The sequence below is a fragment of the Nothoprocta perdicaria genome, unplaced genomic scaffold (assembly GCF_003342845.1).
Source record: "Nothoprocta perdicaria isolate Ctin4 unplaced genomic scaffold, notPer1 scaffold_233, whole genome shotgun sequence".
Lineage (NCBI taxonomy): Eukaryota > Metazoa > Chordata > Aves > Tinamiformes > Tinamidae > Nothoprocta > Nothoprocta perdicaria.
Genome location: NW_020455459.1, coordinates 351,552 through 374,775, shown reverse-complemented (window position 1 = coordinate 374,775; position 23,224 = coordinate 351,552). Strand labels below are relative to the sequence as shown.

Sequence of the window (23,224 nt, the reverse complement as noted above, 5' to 3'; positions counted from 1 at the left end):
GACTTCAAGCCTTCCACAGAGCTAGCCTTGTTCAAAACCTAAATCAGGAGTGAGGAAAAGAGATCCCTTTAACTAGGAAACCTGTGATAATTTACAAGTTTACTTATACTTACAGATATAGTTTTAAGTAAATTTTAAAACATGCATCTGTCTTTTCCAACGCTTCCCTCTCCTATTTTTTAACTTATGTCTGTAATGTCTAAAATAGCTTGCCAAATCCAATACTTTTKTAACATGACTAATTGCAGAACAAATGTAATAGTATCTGAGGATACAAACTATGTGCATAGTTATCTGATCCTGTCTTTCTCATATAGTTCCAACCTGTACCAATGCATTGAGTTCAAAAGCTTAATCAAAATGTTACAGTGATCCTGTTTTTTTCTCATTTTGGATGTGGTGACTAATTGACTTGTCTTGATAACCATACTGCTTGGCTTGGGAACCACAAAGCTGGTTGTTCAGTTAAAAGGCAGTTTATGCCAAATATTAACTAGCAGAAGTAAATCTCAGGAGAGAGAGATGAAAACAGGTACTTAAACATTCCTTGCTTCTGACTAAATGAGGTTGGAATTTTGTGTGTTAACATGAAGTTGCATATTTTATCAGGAAAACTTCTGGCCATTTGTTGCTGGATTTTACACACGACTAATTTCAGTGCAAAGTTTCTTATCGCTGTACTTAATGATATCTGACTTTAATTTGTGCTTATCTCTATATTAAAAATTAGATATTTGTTTACATAATTGTCTTTTACGTTTCACTTAATGCACTAGACATCCATATAAAACTGGATCTTTGCTGTAGGTTTTGAAGCCTGTTAATCATTAATCCATAACAAGATGTGTGTCTGTTTATATAGCCTTTTTTTATGCAAAAAGAGTAATGCTCTTGTAAGGCAACTACTTAGAAATAAAAATCATATTCACCTTTATGTTTATAACATCCTTTTAATTTGAACTCTGTGTTTGTCTGCTTCAGCCTTTACCTTTTAGCTTCTGTGTGGAAAAGGAATTCAACTATCTTGCACTTTGCAGAGATAGGAGTTTCAGATCATTACAAACTGAAGCACTGTGTTATATCGGTTATTGGTAATACTGTGATATTTTCTGTCTTTTAAACTTTTTTTTTAAGTTGGAGGATATAATTTGCTCTATTTTTAAAAAGCACTCAAATTAATAAGTTGCAATTTAAAAGACTAAATGTGAGGGGTTTTTTTTAAGTGGTAAGCTTCTTTCATGGCAAATATTGCCAGCTCATCACTCACTCTTGCTATATTGCTGTGATCATGAATTCATTAGTGTTATAGTCCCAGTTTGTACAGTGGGTGTTATTATGCTGACTTGAAGATGAGTAAAACTTCTCTTTACAATAACAGTGATGGAGCAGCAGTAATTTAATTTCATTTTCCAACTTTTTTTTTTCTTTTCACTTTCCTTTCTTTGTGTGACCTTTTCCTTACATTTAAATGGACGCTAAGGGAGTTAATTTCTGGTGAGTTTGTGGAAAGACAGGCAGCTTGTCTGTGTGCTTGACTTGACTTCTTTACATTGACTGGAGGTCTGTATTTGCAAAATTTCCCTTCTCTGCTCAGTAACTGATACCAAAATAATGAGCATTAAGTATATCAGTTACATTTTTTTATTATTATTTTTCTTATTGGAAGATCACAAACTCCATCTGGAGTGATCTTGGAAAATTAATGACTTCATAGGTGTCCTTTTCTTAAACTATTATGATTACATTTCTGTTTAACTAATATGATTTCCACTGACTTCTGTTTGAAGTGCAGTCCTCTTGCAAAAGCAGCTGGGAAGTTGGAGTTAAACACTCAGATGAAGAATAAAAGTAGCAGGTATCTGTAAGAAGTGCTCTCAGTAACTTGTCCTGCACTTGCACATGAACATGCTGTAAAAAAGCTTGGGGGAAGTAGCTGATTCACAAGCTSAGTCTATCTCCAAACACCTTGAAAAAATTTACTTTAGTTATTGATACTGGTTTCTTTGGCATTTAAAAGTTCTTGAAACAGATGATTAACACATTTTCTGTTAAAAGCTGAATTTACCTTTCAGATTTTTCAACAGATGAAATAAGTCTTATTTACTCCATCATTCTTACTCTTCAAACCTTTTTCTGTGAACATCATTTAGCCTGAACTATGCAGGCTTCCCCTTAATGGAAGGATATTTATTATATATATATATATATATTTAATCTCTCTCTAAGGTAAAAATGCTTTCCTGACTCATCTGCACTGTCTGCGTACCAGCAGGTGGAGCATTGGTAGCGTAAGACAGCTTTTCAACCCCAAGGTGTTTGRCAGAAAATCACCCCTTTAGCATTTTCAAAAAGCACTTGCTGTCTAAGTCCTGCTCAGCTGATTTCCATGGAGCTGGAGCCTGCTCGCAGTGTTTGGCCGAGTTCTGTGGAGGCATTTCCAGAGGAACGAACAAATATTGAAAGGTGGTTTTCAGGGACTTGTCATTGGGGTAGGCTCCCTTACAGGGAGAGAGAGGCACCTTAGTGTGTCTCTATTGGTTCTTTTAAATGTCAGTTTTGGGTTGCAGCTGGAATGACTCCAGTTTTTGCATCTAAGTAGTTTTAAAATTGCCTTTAATAAAATAACATGATTTTGCCAAACTTGTGGGTGGGATGGTGGTTAAAGTGGTTAAAGTAACCACATTCCCTGTATTTTGTTTCTTTTTATTCTGGTAATTTATTGTGTGGCTAAGACRTATGATATGCTTGTATCACTAGCCTTCCACTCAAAATATTAGTAAAAGAGGTCTTCAGTCTTTATCTTTCCTTTCTCAAGGGAGTGGAGAGATTTGTGCTATAGTTTTACAGTTTGTCTATATTAATCAAACACTATATTGCCACCAAAATGGACAGTCCTGCTTTGTACATTTCCTTGTTACTGTTAATGCTAAAAATTGTCCTGATCCAGTATTTAATTTTCTGTTTTAGCAGAAAACAAATCTCTTTTTTTTCCCCCCTTTTCTTTTCTTTTCCCCCCCCCAGGAGTAGTTGGCAGCTACGTACATTGATTGATGTAAACAACTTGCATCATGAAGCTGTAAAATCTCAAGTACAAGGAAAGGGAGAGAAATTCAGATTTACTTCCTGGCTACCATCCTGAAGTTGCACTGGTGATTTCTGTAGTACATATGTTTGTGAGTATTCTTTTAGTATTCTTATATTTTTAGGATGGTCATTGTGCAAGAGTTAAGTTACACTAAGTAATGTTCTTATTACACAGTCAGTTTCTATTAGAGGTGTAACCAAGGTGCAACTTTTGTATTCATGCATAGCTGTATATTTTGCAGGTGGATACGTTTTAGGTGTTCAAGTTCTGTGACTTAAAGTCTTAAGACTTCATCTGCTTCAGGATTGTCTGTGGAGTAGGCTTGCATTATCATCTCCAGAATACCTATCTCCATGGGCTGTGCAATTACATTATTTACTGCTTACCTTATTTTTTTCCAGTACTGTGGTATTATTTCTATGTATATTGCWGGTATAATGAAAGAAAGGAGTTCCTACTCTAAATCGTTCTCTTTCTCCTCCCATTTCCATTACTTCTAAAACACATTAGACACCTCACTAAACTGATTCAACTTGCCCAACAATTGAAAGGTCACTTAACAAACTACATCCATGTTTTAATATGGATCAGGTATGCAATGTTGATTCAGATATTCTGAGGGTCTTCAGTTACTGTTCTGCAGTTTGTCTTGTGGTGTATATGAAGTGAATTCCTCCTAGATGAAAACTTGAGTGATGTGTACCTTTGTCTCATGTATTCAGACGAAAGATATTTAGATCATAGACAGGACAAAGTCTGGATTAAGACTTTCTGGATTATGTGTAGTTTACATATTGTATTTCTAGCACCAGTTGTTTTGTAGCTCTACTGCCTTTGCACTGGMACACCCAGTGATATGGTTACAGCTTTTTAGGGGAGTATATTGCTTAGCTCACCAGAAGGTGTGACGAACACTGGCGTCAGTGCAAGGTAAAGAGTAGGAAGGTTCAGGAAGAATCAYTGGATTCTCTGTCTTCCGTAACTGAAGTCAGTCCTCTAAAGAAACCAGTTCAACTTGTGCCTGAGCATCTTAGAAGCTTCTGTGCGTGTGTGGAACTGAGAAGCCCAGCACTGATACCTTGTTGATACTGACTTGGGATCCAGGAATTTGTCCTATTTATTTTAAGCTTTGCACAGAGTCCCAGTGTGCAGTCTGTTTTAGAAGGTTCTGAATATACATTGATTGCACAAGGCAGAGCCTTTCCTAAAATGAGGTTGCTAATGATATTTGAAACTGTAAGGAAAGCTGTTGGCTTTCCYTCTCCCATAATAACTCTCTACCATTTCATGTTTGCCTCAGAACTGGAAGGCGGGGATCGGTTTCTGCCATTGCGGCAACTTGTATTTCTATGAGAGTTCTTGGCCACTAGCCTATYGATTAGACTGAGTGCCCTACATCCCTATTTTGAAATGCAGTGACAGTATAAGGTAACTCAAAGCTTACTGGACCAAATGCATCCAAAGAATGGGACCCTGGGTACCTCCTTCACCAGGTTGTTTTTCTCTATCTGATTGAGTTGTTGCTTAATGTTTGTAGTCCCGTGAATAAGTAGTAGGAACCAGTTTTCCTACTCCTAAGGCCAAACTACTTGTTTATTGTAAATGATATAATTCTGGTTGTCAGCAAAGCTTTGCACCTGTGTGGTAACACATGGATGGTTTGGTAGCTTGTACAATGTTATATTTAATTCTTCATTTAATTTCTATACTTCTAAAACTCGGGGAGGGGAACCCACAAAAAAAACCTACCTGATAACACTAATAACAGCAAGAATGAATTTGATGTTTACTTTGAAAAAGACTTGAAAACTTAATCAAAGGTGGCCTTGGGATAGGGTTTGGCAGCTTACTTGATTCTGCAGGCTTAGCTGTGCAATATGTATTTACCCGTTAGTTTATTTTCTAATGTGGTTGGAACTTGTAGGTGAAAATAGTCTTGCTATTAAATGTTTTCAGCTACAAAACTTCTAGGCATATGATGTACTGTGACTATTTGAGATGCTTAAAATGTAGCCCAGATTGATGGTAACACTTGGCTATTTATAGGAAAAGCTGTGCTGATGTCATCCATGTATAATTCTTTTTTCCAAAGATGATTCAGTTCAGCATCGTGTCTGAGGGGGATTGTTTAAACAAGGTCATGGTTGCTTGGAGCAGATTGCAGTGGTTAGGTCATACAACTGCAAGAATGCTGGTCGGAAGGGTCCTCTGGAGGTGGCTGATCCTTGTTCAAAGCYGGGCTATATTTCGCATTTGGTGGCTCAGCTGTAGATTTGTCCTTCCAAGTCTTGAAAATCACAGAATCGCAGAATAGTTAAGGTTGAAAGGGACCTCTAGGGATCATCTAGTCCAACCTTCCTGCTCCAGCAGGGACACCCAGAGCACAGGGCACAGGGTGGTATCCGRGCAGGTTTTGAAGACCTCCAGAGAAGGAGACTCCACAAGCTCCCTGGGCAGCCTGTTCCACTGCTCTGTCACCCTCACGGGGAAAAAAGTTCTTCCTCACATGCAGATGGAACTTCCTATATTTAATTTATACTCATTACTCCTTATTCTGTTACTGACCACCACTGAGAAGAGTTTAGTCCCTTCCTCCCTACTTTCACTGTTCAGGTACTTATGCATATTGATCAGATCTCCTCTCAACCTTATCTTCTCCAGGCTAAACAGGCCCAACTCACTCAGTGTCTGCTCATATGAGAGATGCTTCAGTCCCTTAATCACCTTTGTTGCCTTCTGCTGGACCCTCTCCAGAAGCTCCACGTCCCTCTTATACTGGGATGTRTAAGTACTCCAAGTGTGATCTCACCAGAGCTGAGCAGAGGGGCAGGATCATCTCCCTCTACCTGCTTCCAGCATTCCTCCTGATGCAGGCCAGGATGCCATTGGCCTTCTTGGCTATGAGAGCACACTGCTGAGGTGTGAAAAGCCAAAACGAAAGAGAACCCACAGCTACCCTGTGGGAAGGGAAGCCTGTTCCTGAGCCCCACCACTTCTCTAGTGAAGATATTCTTCATYGCACTCAACCTGAGCCTTCCAGGCTGTATTTTGTGGCTGTTGCTCCTTCTCACTTCCTCTTTCCGCCCCCATGGAGAAGGTGTTTGGTGCTGGTCTTATGGTCATGCAAATCTGCATTCCCCTCCTGGTCGATGCAGAGAGCTCTGGCGTGGTTGCTCGCCTTCGCTTTGCGGGTGAAGAGGCTCATGGGCCTTCAGCTCTGCCCATGTTCTCACCTCTCGGCCCATGGCGAATGTGGCCATGCTGTGACCTGGGGTGGTGATATTCTCTCACCACCATTCCCTGTGTCATCCTCCCTCTACTTTCCTCCTCCTTCCAGTGTATCATTGTATTTTGGGAGTTTGCTGAGCATGTGCTCTAGATTGTCATCTTGGGTGCTGACTAGATTTGGATCCCATTGCAGGTCCTGGGCTCCCCCTRTTTACCAGCTGGCAGTTGAAAATAAATCCTGTCCCTGTAGCTCTGAGAGCCAGCAACCCAACTAGCTCCCAGCTCACCTTCCCTTTTATTAGTTGAGCTTCTACTTGACCTTCTTCTAGGTGACCTTGGTAATTCTGTGAACAATGTGATTTAAAAAAAGAGTAATATTTTAGGTAGCTGGTAGACTTTTTTTTTTAAGTGCCTTTTTATTATTTTGGGAATCTATATTTTTTTGTCAATTAAAAGCTCAAATCTATCTTTTCCAAATAAAGCTGTGATTGGTATTCCTTCCTACTGTAGTCCACTAGCTAAATGGTAAATGTTATTTTGTTCCAAATAGGCAAATATGACTGAAAAGCATCAAGTAGGCTGCTAATATGTCAGAAGTCTTTTTTAAATTTCCTTTTATAGCTGAAATTATTTAGGAGGTGGTGCCTTGACTTTAAATGTTTAAGTGAGAGAGACTGAAAGTAATAATTTTAAGTATGTTTGTCAGATCTTATGTAAGATTGATTTGAAAATATTGAGAAGTGTTTTGAAAGCAAACTCTACTTGCCAGCATATTATGTTTCTTTCCAAATGCTCTCAGTAAAATGAAAACTCACTTCCTGGAAAAGACTTGTTAAAAAATGCAGATTTTAGCAAATAAAGCTAATAGTTCTGTGAATGGTTGAAAGTTTGTGGGGTATTTTTCTTTGTTTGCTTGTTTTTTTGTTTGTGTGCATTTTGTRTGTGAATTGGTTGGTGCTCAAATAGGTGTCATGAATTCATGCTCTTCTTGTGTGGACTGTTTCCTTTGGGAGAGGAGACTGTACGTGTCATATTAAAAGAATTGACCTCTTGGGTATTGTTGCAGAACAAATATTTAACATTTTTAAGAACTCTTGCACAAGGGCGATGCTTTGTAACACTGAATGCTACATGTTTATCTGATGTTCATAGCTTGTGTTTTAGGGTTATATTTTACTCTGCTTCTATGCTCTCAAGAGATGATCAGATGACCTGTTGTATATTTAGTAGTGAGAACCTTCTTTTTAATTTCCAGACTGAACACAAGATGTTGATGGTCACCCAAAGATAACTCTAAAACAGCTTATTTCTACCTATCTGGTTTTTTTTTGTTTGTTTTTGTTTTTTCTGGACCAGAAATGTTGGTTGTCTTCAAAGAGGAAGAGGCAGACTGAGGATACCAATTGAGAAATGAACTACTCTTCAGGATGGAACGGATATGTCACATAGAGAGGTAGCTGTATTACATTTGAAGTGACTTGTTTTAGTGGTTCTCACTTAAGTTTCTTCAGAAATCTAAGGTTAAACCATAACCTTCATTGTAGCTCTTTACTATGGAATGAGGCACCTTTCTTTCATTGTAAATGGACTGATTGTTTTTAAACGTAGTTAGATAATCAAAGTGTCTTGATAAATCCTTTCTTTGGGTTTATGTAAATGGTCATGTAAAATATGGTCATGTAAAATATGATCATGTAAAATATGGTCTTACAAGTTCTGATGACTAATGGATCTYTGAAATTTCACCTTTCTGTTATGATTGGTATAGTGTGAGGTAGGTGTCCTATTAGATAAGTTCAAGGCGGCGGGGAGGATGGAGAGAAGCAAAACCCACAGTGTGTGATGGTTTATGAGTGCCATAACCTGGGGCTGTCCAAACCAGCAAATGTACTCACACAAGTGAGGGTTTGTGTCCTGTGCAGTAGGGAAGGAGAAAAATAATACATTAATATATTTTCTTCCTTTACCTGTGCTGAACTGCAGCTTAACCTGCCAGTTSGCATTTTTGAGGGTAAATCATTTTAAGTTCTTTGTGTGACTGAAAGACATTTTTGTTCATTTTGAAAGCAAAATGTTCTTGATCAGCCATTTGCTGCCCCCTCATATAACTGTTTTGATCACCGAGTACTGTAGAATCTCCCAGGTTAATTGAAGTAAAGGCTTAATTTGGCTGGATAACTTCTAGGATGTGCTAGACTACCTAACAGAGTCAAAATGGTATTCCATAAATAAGTATATGCTCAGCTTCAGACTGGGTAGAGAAGACTAAAGATAGGGGAGAGGAATAGTGTCTAGTTGTTGTCTTCAGTTACCTGTTAGGTTGTGTGGAAAAAACAAAGGCAACTGGTTCTTGCCGACTCACTGGAGAAAGTCAAGAGTGAACAGGCACAATTGGCTACAAGGGCAATTCCTGTTGGATGTGAGGAGAAAGTTCTTCCCAGTGGGGATGGTCAGATTCTGGGTTAGGTTGTCCAGAAAAGTTGTGAAATCTCTGCTCTTAGAGATGCTCAGAATTTGACTGGACAAGAACCTAAGTAACTTTTCTTTTGTTGCTGTTGTTTACTTAAAATTTGCAGCACTAAAACTTTAGGAGGAAAGTGTATTAGAAAAGTAGAGAGGCAAAAAGTCAAAATACCAACGCGATTTTCCTGTTCTGTAGGAAAACTTTGTCRGTGTAAACTCTGCAGATTTGAATCTTGGTTGTATATACGTTTTGTACATACAGTCCCTTGCCTCCAAAGTGCTTATTTAATCAAAAATTAAAGGCTCTTTCYTCCCCTCACATGCCCTCTCTCATTCTCTCTGCCTGCTTCTAGCTTTCTATAGATTCAGTATCCTCCTCTTGTAATTGAGATCAAGTGAATTAAAGGTGAATGCACATTTGAATTTTTCTAGGCTATAGAGGATGAAATGAAAATTCTGTGCATTTGCTACTCTTTTGTGTATTTTTGGATTGACTGTAAGACGAGAATACAATGGATGAAGCCAATTTCCAGTCCTGGGTGCTGCATATGTGTCTGTGGTTCAGCTTCTTATAGTGGAAGAATTTACTGTGCTACAATTAGCGGTTGATTYACTTTTTCCTATTGATCCTTTGAAACCAGGTGAGTGAAGGAGTGATTCAAGACTTGTTTGTTTGCTTTGTTTCTTCATCTGTTTTTAGTCACAGGAGACTTCAGGTTTATTCTAATCTTGAGGAAGCTGAGGTGCAGGGCACTTGGGTGGAGACCCTTTTGAACCAGGAGCTGAAATTTCTTTTTGCTCACACAGCTATTCCCGTTTTCTGTAGCTCATCTTTAGCTCTCYTTTTGTCAGATGAGAATACTATTTTACAACAAATTCTTAGCTATATRTGTTCTTTTTCTAAAGCTATTTTTACATACTGTTGTTGTTTCTGCCTTCACTGAACCGTCCCTAAATTCTATGTCCAGTATATTGACATCCTAAGATTCATACTTTCCTGTATGCTTCTGAGTTCAGGCTCTTGTTTTGTTTCTTTTTCTTTACAGTCAGTAATATTAGTTTCAGTCTTTCTTCTTTTTCTTCTTTTTCTTTTTTTTCTTTTTTCTTTTTTCTTTTTTTTCTTTTTTCTTTTTTCTTTTTTTTCTTTTTTTTCTTTTTTCTTTTTTTTCTTTTTTCTTTTTTTTCTTTTTTCTTTTTTCTTTTTTCTTTTTCTTTTTCTCTCTTCTCTTTTTTCTCTCTCTCTTCTCTTTTTTCTCTCTCTCTTCTCTTTTTTCTCTCTCTCTTCTCTTTTTTCTATTTTTTTCCACCTCTTGTACAAAAAAATAAAAATTGTGCTAGTGTGGTGTAAGTGGTCATAAGAAATAGTACTGCATTTTCCTGAAAATGCACAGGAGATGCGTTTTCAAAAGTATGTATGTACTTTTACCACACCTTCACTGAAGTTAATCAGGCAGCATCAATTTCTAGTGCTGCRTACCACTTCTTAACTGGTTATGGGRTCAGAGTGGAGAGGAAKAAATTAAGAATGTCATTGTATTTTTTTTATTATTCTCATAATTCAATATTTGGTTCTCAGTTCTGGTCTGGCCACTAAGTATAACATAGTAATTGGAGCAATAATGAACATCTGTCTTCCTCTGTTTTAGCAACACCACTGGTCACTTGATTCTTCTGCTTGCATCAAGCATCTGTTAAACTGCTTTAATTGACAAAACCTAGACTGCAGAACAGAGCTTGTGACACACACACATAGACTTCTTCCACAGCTAATTACATCTGTCATGCTGGTGATGAAATGAAGATCTTTGTGCTTGAAAAGTGCAGAGAAGAGAATGAAGAATCTTTCTGTAGCTCTTCCATTTCTTTCTTTCCTTCTCTTGCTGAACTCTCTTTGCTTAAAATGATAATGCAAAATCAGAGTTCAGTGTATGGTAAAATTCTGGTTTACAGTTCCAAAATTTGTAGAACACTCTTCTGTTTTGGTCTTCATGGCTGTAGTTTGGGAATTGTCAAAGAACAATATATATCGTATTGTTACCCTGTTTTTATTTTAGTTCTTTCAAAGTAATGGCAGCTAAAGAACAGTTCCTAAACAGTGTTGGATCACTTGCTTATTGGAACATGGCAAATGAGTATATTTTCTGTATCAATAGGACTTAATGCCCTACAGATTTGTAGTGTTCTATATGCTGTCTTGAAAGATGTGGTAAAACTCATCTGTTTTTTTTGCCTTGTTGTGGAGTTAGAGGATTTCACACTTCTAATAATTACCATAACTACCATTATTGCTGTTCCTAACAAACTCTGTTAACAGAGTGTTCTTGTGTTTGTGATGGTGTTGGAATAATCCCTATTTATTTAGTGTTCTGCCAAATGAGCATTACCAAAATAGTAAGACCTTTATTGAAAACTGCAATATGCTATGTACTTATTTTAAAACAGACTTAAGCTGTGTGTTCAGGAGAACAGTTGAAGAAGACATCTAATACTCGGCTTGAYTATTTTCATTAAGTTTTTATAGAAGTTGTAACCTTCAAGAATGCCACTGCACAAAAACTATACCTACCTTTTGTAAAACCTCTTATTAGGACTATGATTGCTTTATAATATGCTGTGTAAATATTGGTAGTTGAGATTGAGTTTTAGAAGTCAGGAGAGACTTCCCTGCACRTTGGCTGTTTGGTGGTGATCTGTGTGTAAAAGCAAAAGGGGTCTGAGGAGAGCTTGTTCCATTCAGGTAGGTGACATTGTGGTGACCTTCATCATTCCTCAAGAAGTAAATGTTAAAGGAGGGCACTGTAGTAAATGGTTCACTGCAACTTAATGCTCAGCAACTGAATTAGCCAAATACCAGGTGCTCACCTCTGCATGAAATAACCCATTTCATTCCAGTTTAAAATAGGAATTTTCATTTTTGGAACAGCCTGAGGAGGCCTTAGTTGCAAATGACCACTGACTTTTTAAGTACTTATTTTCAAAAAATAATAAAGGTCAGTATGGTATCCATAGTGACCACATGCAGCTTCCCCATTAGTCTTGATGGTCTCCTGTAACAATTAGTCACTCACTGCTAAGAAGTTTTCAAGTTTCAGAAGGACCCCCTCTTTGGAAACAAGATGTGGCTGAGTTTTGGTAATCAAGAAATCCTGAATATGTTTTTTTATTTTTATTTTTCCCCTCTAAATTCTGTTGTAATTCACATTTTTTTTTTTTATTTGTTGATGTAGAAGTTAAACAGATTTGCCCCCCCACCAAATGAACAAAGTTATATTAATGGAGTCTACATCTACTGTGAAAGTAGAATCTTTTTTGCCTATTAAACTTCTTTATTTCGAAAGAATAATACTAAATGGGAGTATATGGGGAGAAGACGTTTACAATACAAAATTAAGGGATATAAGTGTTCTCTGAATATGATCCAGACAGAATTGCATGGTTTAAAAACCTTCTAAGAAAAATTCAAATTCTTTTATCTTCCATTTCCATGACAGAGAAGGGCCCTTTTTGTATCAGCAAGAGCAGCACTTAAATCCTTTAGATTTTGATGGGACATTTGGATTAATTCTGTGCAGGACATCACGGAATCAGAGCTTTCAAGAACAAGAAACATCAAGAACAAGAAACGTGTGATGATCTTAACAAATGACTCTACTTCTTAACATTAGGTCTGGTAAATATTAATTGTAAATACTTTTATAAAGGTTCTCTTAAAGAAAATGATTGCAGAACCTCATACAGTCTTGTGGGAGTTTCGGTACTAATTTATTGTTGAAGATATTCCATAAACTGATTCTTCCTGAGGCCATTGGTGTTTTTCCTCCCCCTTAATATTTTCCTCACAGACAAGTCTTCATTTGATTGCATTAGAGCCTGAACTTAGCACATATAATTCTATCATTGAAACGAATATTTTCAAACTCTTTATCAAGTTTCTGTTGCTAAAATTTTCTTTATTATAGCCATGGCTTGTTTTGCTTCTCTCTACTTTGGAATAGGACTTTAGACATATGAAATTCTTCTAAAAGGATAAATGGAATGATATTCAAAGTGGAAATCCACTTATTTGAGAGCTCTGGGAATGAGGAAATACAGAAATAGAGCTTTATGGAGCTGTCTTGAAATGCATATATACTCAAACCTAAAGAGATCTGAAAATGTGTATTAAAAGCTCGTTGTTTGTGTGCAGAGGTGCTGAATTTACATACTTGGTTAACTTGAGAATCTGAAAATGTTTTTTGTTTGTGAATGCATGATGAAGACTTTCTTCAGAATAAGCTGAACAGTAACAGGTTGGATGTTACGTGAGATGTCTTAAATCTCTTCTCTCTTTTATTCCCCCTCTGCTCAAGGTAGCTGACTGCTCTGTGCTGGYACAGAGGCTGCAATATGTAGTAGTCTGGTGCTGTAAACATCCCCGACTGGAAGCTGTGAGAGCAGTTCTAGCTTTCAGTCAGATGTTTGCTGCATTTGGCTATTCCTGGGCGACATGGGAAGGAAGAGCTGTCACATACACACAAACTTGGTATAGACTCAATTGAATTGGCTTAAAACGAGTTAACCTGAGTGTTTTCAATAATGCCCGTGTGATTTCTTGTAGTCTACTCTGTTATGAGATGGAGATGCACAGATACTGTGTCTGTCACTCAAGGTCAAATTCTCTGCTGCTCTGTGCTATGAGCTGTGGGATTATGGTTGGCTGCAGCGTGATGACAAGTGGTGTTTAATTTCTGGTGCAGTTATCCAGAAGCCAGGCTTGCTTTGTGGACTNTTTGTGGACTTTTTTTTTTTTTTTTTTTTTTTTTAACAACTTCTGCTGTCTCTGTTTAGAAAATTATTGTAAATGCTGTCTGATGCTTAACAGACGTCTTATCTGATGTGCTTAGATTTCACCTGTTCTTTTTGAAATTCCATGTTCTGGGTCTCTTATGAGTGGGTGTTTCTTAATTGTTTGTAAGCTGGATATAGCCCAAGGCCAAGACAGAGATTTCATGTGTGTGTGTGTGTGTGTACATATATATGTGTGTGTGTGTGTGTACATATATATATAATGTTTTTTATTCAGGTTGTTTTTGTAGTAGCAATGCATAACCTATACACCTGCAGGTGGTATGGGTTTTTTCTTTGTACTGACTGTGACATCACAAAGGATTATTTTTGTGTATGTGTAAATAACAACATTTAAAAGTACTTTTTTTGGTATTAACACTTCATTAGATGAACTTCAAAATGACTTAAGGAATCATTTCAGCAAGAATAACTTTGCAAAACAAATTCAATGATTTCTTCTATTCTAGAAAAAAAGATCAAGGAAGAAAAATTTGGGAATACTATTTCTTAGAGTTTTGACTGCAACTCTTTATTTTTAATGGGATGGGAGGAAATGCCTTAGGTGAGTAATTTAAACAATCCTTTAGGCAGGAAATATTCTTGAAATATACTGTAGCTCTCCATTCCTTCCCCTCTCAAAATATTATTTTTTTTTAATTCTCTGACACTTAAAAGTTGCACGTTCAATTTCTTTCTGSTATAATAAGCCTCGTTGTTATTTGATATACTTGGCTAAAGTGATTTTGTAAAAGAAAAACATGTCCAAAGACATAAATACCTTTTAAAAAGAAAAGTTTCATTTTCAGATTGATCAGAATAAACACTACTGGCATTTCTAAGCTGTGGGAAATGTAGACTGAAAATTTTTGTCTTTCCAGTGCTTGTTAAACAGGCAGTGAATGACCTAATGTGAACCAGTCCTGTGACAGTCATTATTCTGTTTCTGTTACTTGGCTGTTCTGTCTAGTGTGAAATACAAATGTGTGTGGTAGGAGGAGGCTCTGAACTTGCATATTGATCCAGTTCACTTTTAACACCTCTGCAAAGACTTGTTTTCAAAGCAACTTGCAAAGTTAATGCRTTATCTCAATGAAAATCACTTTGAAAAGAATATGATCTGTTCAGCTTCATAATTTTCTGTAGGTATAATAAAAACAGTGCTTTGAAGTAGGATACATAGATCAATATTTTTGAAAAGAACAAATAGTGCTGGGAGCCACTTTTCAAATTGTCTTTGCTGTAAATATTTATCGTTTCATAGCTCTATCTACTATTTGGACTTCCAAGAAAGGAAGCATTTTCTGGTAACGCTCTTGTTTGACTGATCAAAGTAAGGATGTTACTTCAGAGTGGATCTAGCAGTCAGTTCTGGTCAGTGTCATCTTAGCTACTCAACACACCAGATAACTTTTCTCTTTCCTCTAAACTTAGTTCATAGATGGTTTATCAGTCCAGGCTCGGAGTTTTATTTGTATGTGTACATTATATTGTACTAGTATATAATATGTGTACTTGAACTCAGCTACCCACCGCTTGAAAACAAACTTAGGTGTCTTGTAACTTCTAGAAACAAATAAAAACCTATCCTGCATTTCTGTTCTATGTTTATTTTTTCAAAGTGTTTTAAGGAGCTCCTTTCTGTACACTGTGAATGTCTTAGCATGTCTGTAAATGCTGCCATTTGCAGTTGAATGAAGTCTTTTATTGAGCAGATGCCGACTTAGTAGTGACTAAAGGTCGGCCTGCGGTGCCGCAAGGGGCTGCTGGACACATGCTTTGGTGGAGGAAAGGTCCCTGGGGGCAGCGCAGGGCCCAGCCGCTGCAGCCAGGTCTGGATATGACAGAGGCAGATCCATGCCAGGATAGCAGTGATAACAAAGCGAGTTATCCTGTATATTAACAGCTGGTATGACTTGCTTATAAGCCAAGGAGSCAAAGCTCCATTTCTAATGTTTCTTAATGCACTGAAGTCAAGGTGGGGGGGAAAAGTAATCAATGAAAGGCAGCCTGGTGGCCTGGTGTGCGGTACTGAGACAGGGATGTGTTCTGGATGACCTCTGTGTACGACACAGAACTGCAGTGTGTGATTATGTTTGGAGGTGGAAGATAATGTCGGATACAAAAGTCTATAGTTACCTCTGGAGTGCCCTGTACTGCATCCTTGCTCTGAACTCAGAGCTGTCTTCTGCAGGTCTTGAGCTGATGCTCTTTGTATAGAAAGCAGCAGTTGCTGATCTCGAGGACTTGCCCCCAAGCATGAGGCAACCCATGTCCATGACTCCCTCTGCCCAGTTAATCTTCAAACACTTTTCCTGGCAAGACCTTTGAGAAGGCTGAGGGTCACAGTCACCTGAGACCTGCTCTTGGCTCATTAAATTCTAGGAGCTAAGTAAGATGCATTTGATGCATTCTTATTTTGTAAAGTAATGAGAGAAGTACCTAAAGAGCCCTAGAGGTAAAGGAATTAAGAAAATAGAGCACAAATGGGAGCTCATTTAGGTGCAGCAACAGAAGTTGCAAAAAGCTCTAACACCTTAAGACAAATTATTAGTGCTAGATACCGTAAGTGTGTGTTTTTGAACAGGACATATGAAGATTATTGAGTTTGTGCCATCCTATTGATGTTCCACATATTTTYGGGTGGTCAGTCTTAATTTTGAAAATGATTTGGATGTGAGATTTTTAGAAGGTAGGTACTGAGGGCATCGGGGGTCCTGGCAGGAAGCACAACAGAATGCAGATCACTGCAAGTTATGAAAAACTCTTCTCTTTTTTCTTCTTATACCTCTGTAACCACTGTCTGTATTTGTATGTATATATTAATGTTTTCTGACAATTTTAAGTTTAAATGCTAATACAGCTTCATAATGCCAGTAAGGCTTAACCCTGCTGCATGTACCTTACGAGTGGTGCACATTCTAGCTCGCCCAGTGTATTGAAGTATGTCTGTGAGGATTCATTTTTGGATATCTTGAAAGCCAATGCTGTATTTATATTGTTAAGCTAACTTTTAGTTCCTGTAAACATCCTACACTCAGCTATAACAAGTGGTAGGGCTGGGAGGTGGATGTTTACTTCAACTGACTTGGAAAGGCAGCTTTCCTGAATGATCAAGTGACCTATTGGCAAGACTGGAATACTATATATATATATTTTTCAGTAGTATTCAAACAAGTTTAATGTGAATACTGTTCTTTCTGTGGAAGTAGTATGTATTTTTATAAGTGTCTTAAAATTTTGAGTTATACTGACTGTGTAAAAACAGCCCTCTTCATTATGAAGCCAAAATCTGTATTTTTCTAATCTGCAAATAAACTGTAATAATGAAATTTTTTGTCTTGAACTATAACTCCTGATGTCCTTAGCTTGTTTAGGATACACTGATGATAGGTAAATACTTAAAATCTAACAGTGAACATTCATTTCTGAGTTATAGCAATGATCGTTACTTTGCCTGCTTGTTCATTGTAAAATAAAGGAATAAATACTTTTGGTAATGCAAAAGAAAGAAAATTATTAAAGTTCAACTCTTCAGATTTAAGTATTTCTATTGTCCTTATAGCTAACAGAAAAAGAAATTTATTTTGATGGGGAGAATCTTGTGTTCTTCCTCTGCTACCAAGTGTCTTTGGTTTTCCATGTAGTTCTTTATATAGTGTCATATCTCCTGGAATCCCATTCTTTGTGCTGATGGATGTGTTATTAAATGAATACAGCCTCAGCACTTTGCGGAATAGTAAATGCTGAATTTAACAGTTCAAAAAGAACACAAATATTTTATTTTCAGCTTAAGGAACGAAGGACATGGGAATCATTGTGAAGCCTGGCCTGTTTCCTTGGGCTGTCATCTCGGAACTTTTGTGACCCAGAATATTGAATAGATTTAACACGGGGATGTAACATTTCCTGCTTCTATGAGCAGGAAGCACATTAGAAATATTATAAAGTCTTGCTGTTGTTACTAAAGTAAGTAAATTTTGTATAATTAAAATTTCTGCTTTTTGTTTCATGTGGAAAGCAAAGAAATTTTAAGCTGTGGAAGTTCTAGTAGGCAGATTTCAGGCAATATATGCTACTGCAAGCAATTGCATGCAGGGAATTGGATGAGAAATTCGGTAGTCACATGGAATCCCACAGTGAGAACACTGCAGTCTGTTCAGGTATTTACTATGTACATATAGAAAAAAAATGTTTTATTCCTTTTGTATTTCAATTAAATGCTTCTCTTTATATAATCAGGGCAAATTTCACTGAATTTTCCATTATGGCATCCATTAGTCATGTGCAAATCCTGTTTGGAAGAGATCCATGTAGTTTAAAAAAAAAAAAMAAAAACCAAAAACCCTGCTTACCTGCAGAAAAGAATCTGCTTTTTAAGTTATTGTTATTGAATTTGCAAGAGTTCAGTGCTCTGTGGCAGCCCTAGTGGGTCGTGCACCCCGTTCCGCTCRAGGAAGCGCTGCCAGGCTGAGGATGGCCGTGCTCTGCAAGCGCTGGGCGGTAACAGCAGCACCGAGGAYGTGGCCACCGTGACCTCGTGCATTGCTCTCGCGCACGATGTGCAGATGCTGATGCCTGCCCTTGAACTATTTCACTAACATTTCCTGCTCTTTCTCAGATCCTAGTGAGGTGCATGTAGGATAAACAGGGCATCTTTACGTGCCATAGAATGCAGTGGAGGGCCCTTGCTTTGCTTTCCATACGTCTGGATCAGTTTTCGTCCCTGGTGTGCTGTGTGGCACCACAAGGAGTCACGCTAATGCAGCTGGGAGGTAGCACAGTGATCTAAGGAAAATAAAAGAGGATCCTCATGTCAAAATTACTGCTTAAAAAAAAAAAAAAAGTGGAAAGGTGGAAAGACTCTGGTTTTCATAAGCACCTTCTGTCTGGAACTACTTGGTAGGTGTGAACAGTGAGTGTAAAACGTGAGCAGATCAGATGCAGATGAATCACTTGGTGTGCTAGCAGYTTTGCTTTAAATGTTTGACATCTCAAATACATTTTCTCATAAATATCTAAAACTGAGGACTGACTTTTTATTCACATATTCACATATATTCACATATATTATTATTTACATTTATTCACATATATTATGCAGATGCAACTCTGATGCTATGTTTAAAACAAAAAGGAATAAAACCTGTTAAAATTGCTAACACCAAAGATTCTATTGGAACTTTAGTGTATTTTGAGTAAATATTTAGGGTATGCAGTAGTTAACATTTTACAGTGGCAAAACTTCAAGCCTGAAAAAAAGATTCTGGATGTAGTGTGTATTTTATTGCATGCTTGAGAGAAACTGTAGTCAGTGGGGATCGGCCTTGAGATAAACAGGCTCTGGTAACATTTTAATAACTTACAAAGTCCCAATTAAGCAACAATGATGCTGCTGAGAAACGATTCCAGATAGTTTGGTTCCTCCTAAAGGAGACGGCCTTTTTGGAGAAATGTGTCAGGATCCATTGCCGTAAGATGACATTTCTAAAGGTAAGTCAAGCTGTTCTTTACTGAGGATTTGAGAGGAGAATAGGTATGGTGCATCTGTGTGGTCTTGCATGTGACTGGCTGTGCATATCACTGCTGTAAAAGTACATACTGCTAATTTACCTCATTCCTCTGAGTATCTTACCTTAAAAATTAAGCAAACTAAACTAATTGTATTGATTTTTTTTTTTTTTCTGGCTAACTATTTTTTTTTCTAGTTTGCAGTAAAGCAAGACAAACCTGCAGCCTTAGAGACATGTTTAAAGAATCTAAACATAAAACAACACTGCGGAATTCAAAACTGTTTTACATCATGTGGTTCATTCTTCTTCCATTGTGTCGGTGCTTTTTAAACAGATAACTCATAATCCAGTGGCGCCAGTGGTGGCATAAAACAACGTTGGATAAATAGCTGGGAAAAGGATACAGAATGTATGACTTATAAACTTGTCTGGAAGTTTTACGTAGCTGTGTCAGCAAAGGTGAGTTGCTTAACATGAATCAAAAATGGAATTCATTTTGAAAAACATACATAAGCAGTTAATGTATTTTTCCATGTGATTCTGAAAACATGTATTCTTGTTTGAGTGCTTCTGTTTTTACCTTTTCATGATTAAAATTTGAAATATTTATTTAAATAAAGCACTTTGCCACCCATTTTTCTTGTCTGTTTTGGTATTCAGTGACCTTGTTCTTACAGTAGCTCGGTGTACTCTCTCTTAACAAGTTAGGTCAGGCTTAACCAGCTTAGTTTGCACTTCATAGTGGTTCTGTGTGTGTGGTAAGTAAGGATGTGAAACCACTCAAACCATCCACACGCTTGTGTAGTGGTTGAGTATAAATAATAAGTCTTAACTTTGTTGAAGTGTGTTCAGACAGTTCAATAACACTCCCTGTAGGTTTGTTTTTTTCTCTGTCAAGAGAATGAGAGCACTGAGGCCTGTTACTTTAAAAAGGAGAAAGCCTAACCAAGAAATGATGTATGGCCTCTGTATGCAGAATGTGGAAAATTTGGTTTATGTCAGTCTGGTCATTTGTTGTCTGATAACATCATTTTCCTTAGTAGAGAAATAATTTCCTGTAAATGGTATGTCTTTATCTGTTGCAGAAATCTACCACTTTAATAATGTGAAAAATTATTTTTCCAAACTTTACACAAACCTTATCTTTCTAATACAGAGAAAAAAAAAGGGGGGACGGGGGGGAGATGGCAGGGAAGAAGGATGCTGTGATCTGAGCTCTGTGTATTTGAGGTAAACATGCTGGAAAAAAATGTACTTCTAATGCTTGGTTGAAATAATAAACACATATCTCCAAATTTTATGAAGGTACTTGGACAAACTACAAATTAGTAGGAATTTTAGTATCCTGATCTGCTTGGAGATGTTTTGCACAATCCAAGGAACTTGTAAACCAGCAAATATCTCTAATTCTGGCATTAGTGGTCAGCAGGCATTTCAAGTGGGAATTCATGAAATATGGTCATATCTCGTGGGCAGACTCCTCCTGACACCTTGTCATTCATTGCTGTTAAACCTTCTGTTATGGCTCTTGTAGTTTGCTCTCTTGCTTCCTCTTATATGCCAAGGAATTCCACTTTCTCAGGTACTCGATTTCTCTGCTATGGGCACTTCTCAGTTGCATCACACCAAAGTCCCCTCAAGTAGGAGATGTGAAATTAGAGTAGTCCTGGCAGAACTGCTAATGAAATGCTTTGTTTAATAATTTTTGCTATCAGAGGCATTTCTTCATAAATTTTAATCTCCCATAAGATGGGTTTCCTGGGGCAGGAAAACAAGAAAGACTGGATCATATCGGGGGGATCTTAGTGAAAATGCCCCGTGAGTGTGGGGCATTTTCGGTGTTTATGTATTCGGATTTGTGTTTTTCATTCAACTACTTAACTCTCCAGGCTTTTAGCAGTGGCGGTTGTGCTAATTGCAGAAGTTGTGCCTTGGGTGTCTCCCGAGCCTCATAGTGGACTCTGCTATTGCAGCTGCTTTGTGAGACAGTGTAACTTGGGACTTGCTGGTTGAGCCTTTACCTGTCACAGTTGCCTAAGAGATGCCAAAGCTTTTGTACTAACTTTGGACTGTGTTGTTGGGCTTTAACCTAAGAATGGAATAATTTGTTTATGACTCAAACAAGGAGGAATTGAAAGATGTTTTATCAGTGTTGATTTATTTGTTTCACAGTCTTAGTAACAGCAGAAATTTTCTGTTGTCCAGAAAGAGCATTATGCCTAAGTAAGGTTTATGCTTGCTAGTAAATTATGTATCTAAATAGTGCTTTTGAAGCTAGTTTCAACTCCAGGGAAAGGAGGATTGAACTTTCAGTTTCTTTTAACTTTTCTGTTTTAAAATGCAGAGATATCTTTTAATTTTACTGKTTTTTTTTCCAAATAAACTTTTCTTTTCCATTTTCCTTATGTAAATACCATAGGCTGTGCAATGCATGTTGTCAGTGAGTAAGCAGATGACATTACAGTAAGAGCATATTCCCTTATTTTACATCCTATTTTATGTCAAATTTCAGATACAAAAACAGCTCCATAATTTCTTGGGCATTTATGCTAGAACAAGTGTTCTAAGCTGAATGGGAAACGAGGTATTTTTATTCCCGTGTGGAGTTAATCAGGAACAGCTACAAATGCAAGCGCCGTTTCTGACCTGCTCAGCAAATAGAATATATGCTTCCTGCTTTTTTTGAAGTCGTGGGCTATTCTGCTGCTTATTACTGAGTTCATGGAGCTGGATGGAGCTTGTTTAATTTTTGACTTTCAATGGAATACAGAGTCTTTATTCCCCCTTGTTCAGGTTATTGTTCCCTTCCCACCCTCATCCTGCTTAGAGGGAACCTTCTGCACACACCAAAGCCCGTCAGTACCTAGAACCTTTTCAGCAGAGGCAGAAGCATTTCATTCACCTGTGGATTTTTTTTCCCGGTTGCATTTTATAGACATATTAGCATTCAGATTGCAATATGGAGGAGAAACCCCCTCTTATGAGAACCATTTTTATATTTAGGTTAGAGATAACTGTACTTGCTGAATAATTTTGCATTCCGACTAAGTGCCCCTGGGGTTAAGAACACTTTGACATTTCTGTTGTTAGGGACATTTTGAGTATTCATAAAATTGTTTTTTTAAAGGCACTTTTAAAACAAATGGAAAAAATCACACTTATGACAAACTTGTTTTTATTCTAGGGATGAACTATTGATTCATTAGGCCCATTATTATTATTTTTTGTCTAATCAAAAAATTACACTTTATAGCTTTGTACCAATTCAGAAATCCTAGAGCAATTTTCTTACCTCATATAGAAGAACTGGAGAATTCTTTTAATTGCTTTTGCTTCTACTAGTCTCTCCTCAGATAAAAAGGATGAGTCCTCCTTATGAAGGAGAAGAAATGGGGAAGCCAGTGTCTGTAAAGCAAAATAAGGCAAAATATCTTTGATGACCAGAGTTTGAAAATACAGGAAAGGGAGGAGGGAATTGGGGAAGCTTAAAGGAAACAGAGATATAAAACTTTTTTTCCCAAAATTTCCAGAGAACACAAACTTTATAGACTGCAAAGATAGAAATTTCTCAGTGAACAGGAATATTTTAACATGAAGACTAAGTCCAAAGATGTTAACAAGGSTTTTATTTTTTTAAATGGGAAAGAATTTTGCTTTGGAGTTAAATGCATTCAGACATACAGGTTAATCTAGCAGCAATTCTGCAGATTTGCTCTGGCTGAACAAGGGTTGTTGCTTCTGAGAGTTGAGTAGCTTCAGGCTCTCTTTGCTTAAATCTAGTATCAGGAAACACTCACACGGTTTTTCACCATTTTGAATAGGGACTATTTTTAGTTCCGAATTTTAAATGGATGCAGTAGGGAATATTATGTAGTTTTGCATTTTAAGGAATCTGCATATCAGGTTTAGTTGCAGCTATGAATAATTTGTAACTTTTAGTGYGTTCACGAGAGGCCATTTTCTTTGGTGTGAAATGCTGTCAGGTTGACAAGTCTTACAGTGCAGGTGCCCATGAGGAAGACATCTGAGCCACCAAATCCTCTAATTCAGAGCATGTTTCTGAGAAGGTCCAGAAGATTGATTGCCATTCTGAGGGTGTACTGCATCTCTG

General features: G+C 37.4%; 1 long non-coding RNA gene across 1 annotated transcript; it reads left to right on the top strand.

Moving 5' to 3' along the window:
* Nucleotides 1-3,065: 3,065 nt before the first annotated feature.
* LOC112947471 lies at nt 3,066-7,741 on the top strand. The gene is made up of 2 exons (XR_003249412.1): nt 3,066-3,173; nt 7,670-7,741. It is a non-coding gene; the product is annotated as an uncharacterized LOC112947471 (long non-coding RNA).
* Nucleotides 7,742-23,224: the final 15,483 nt, after the last annotated feature.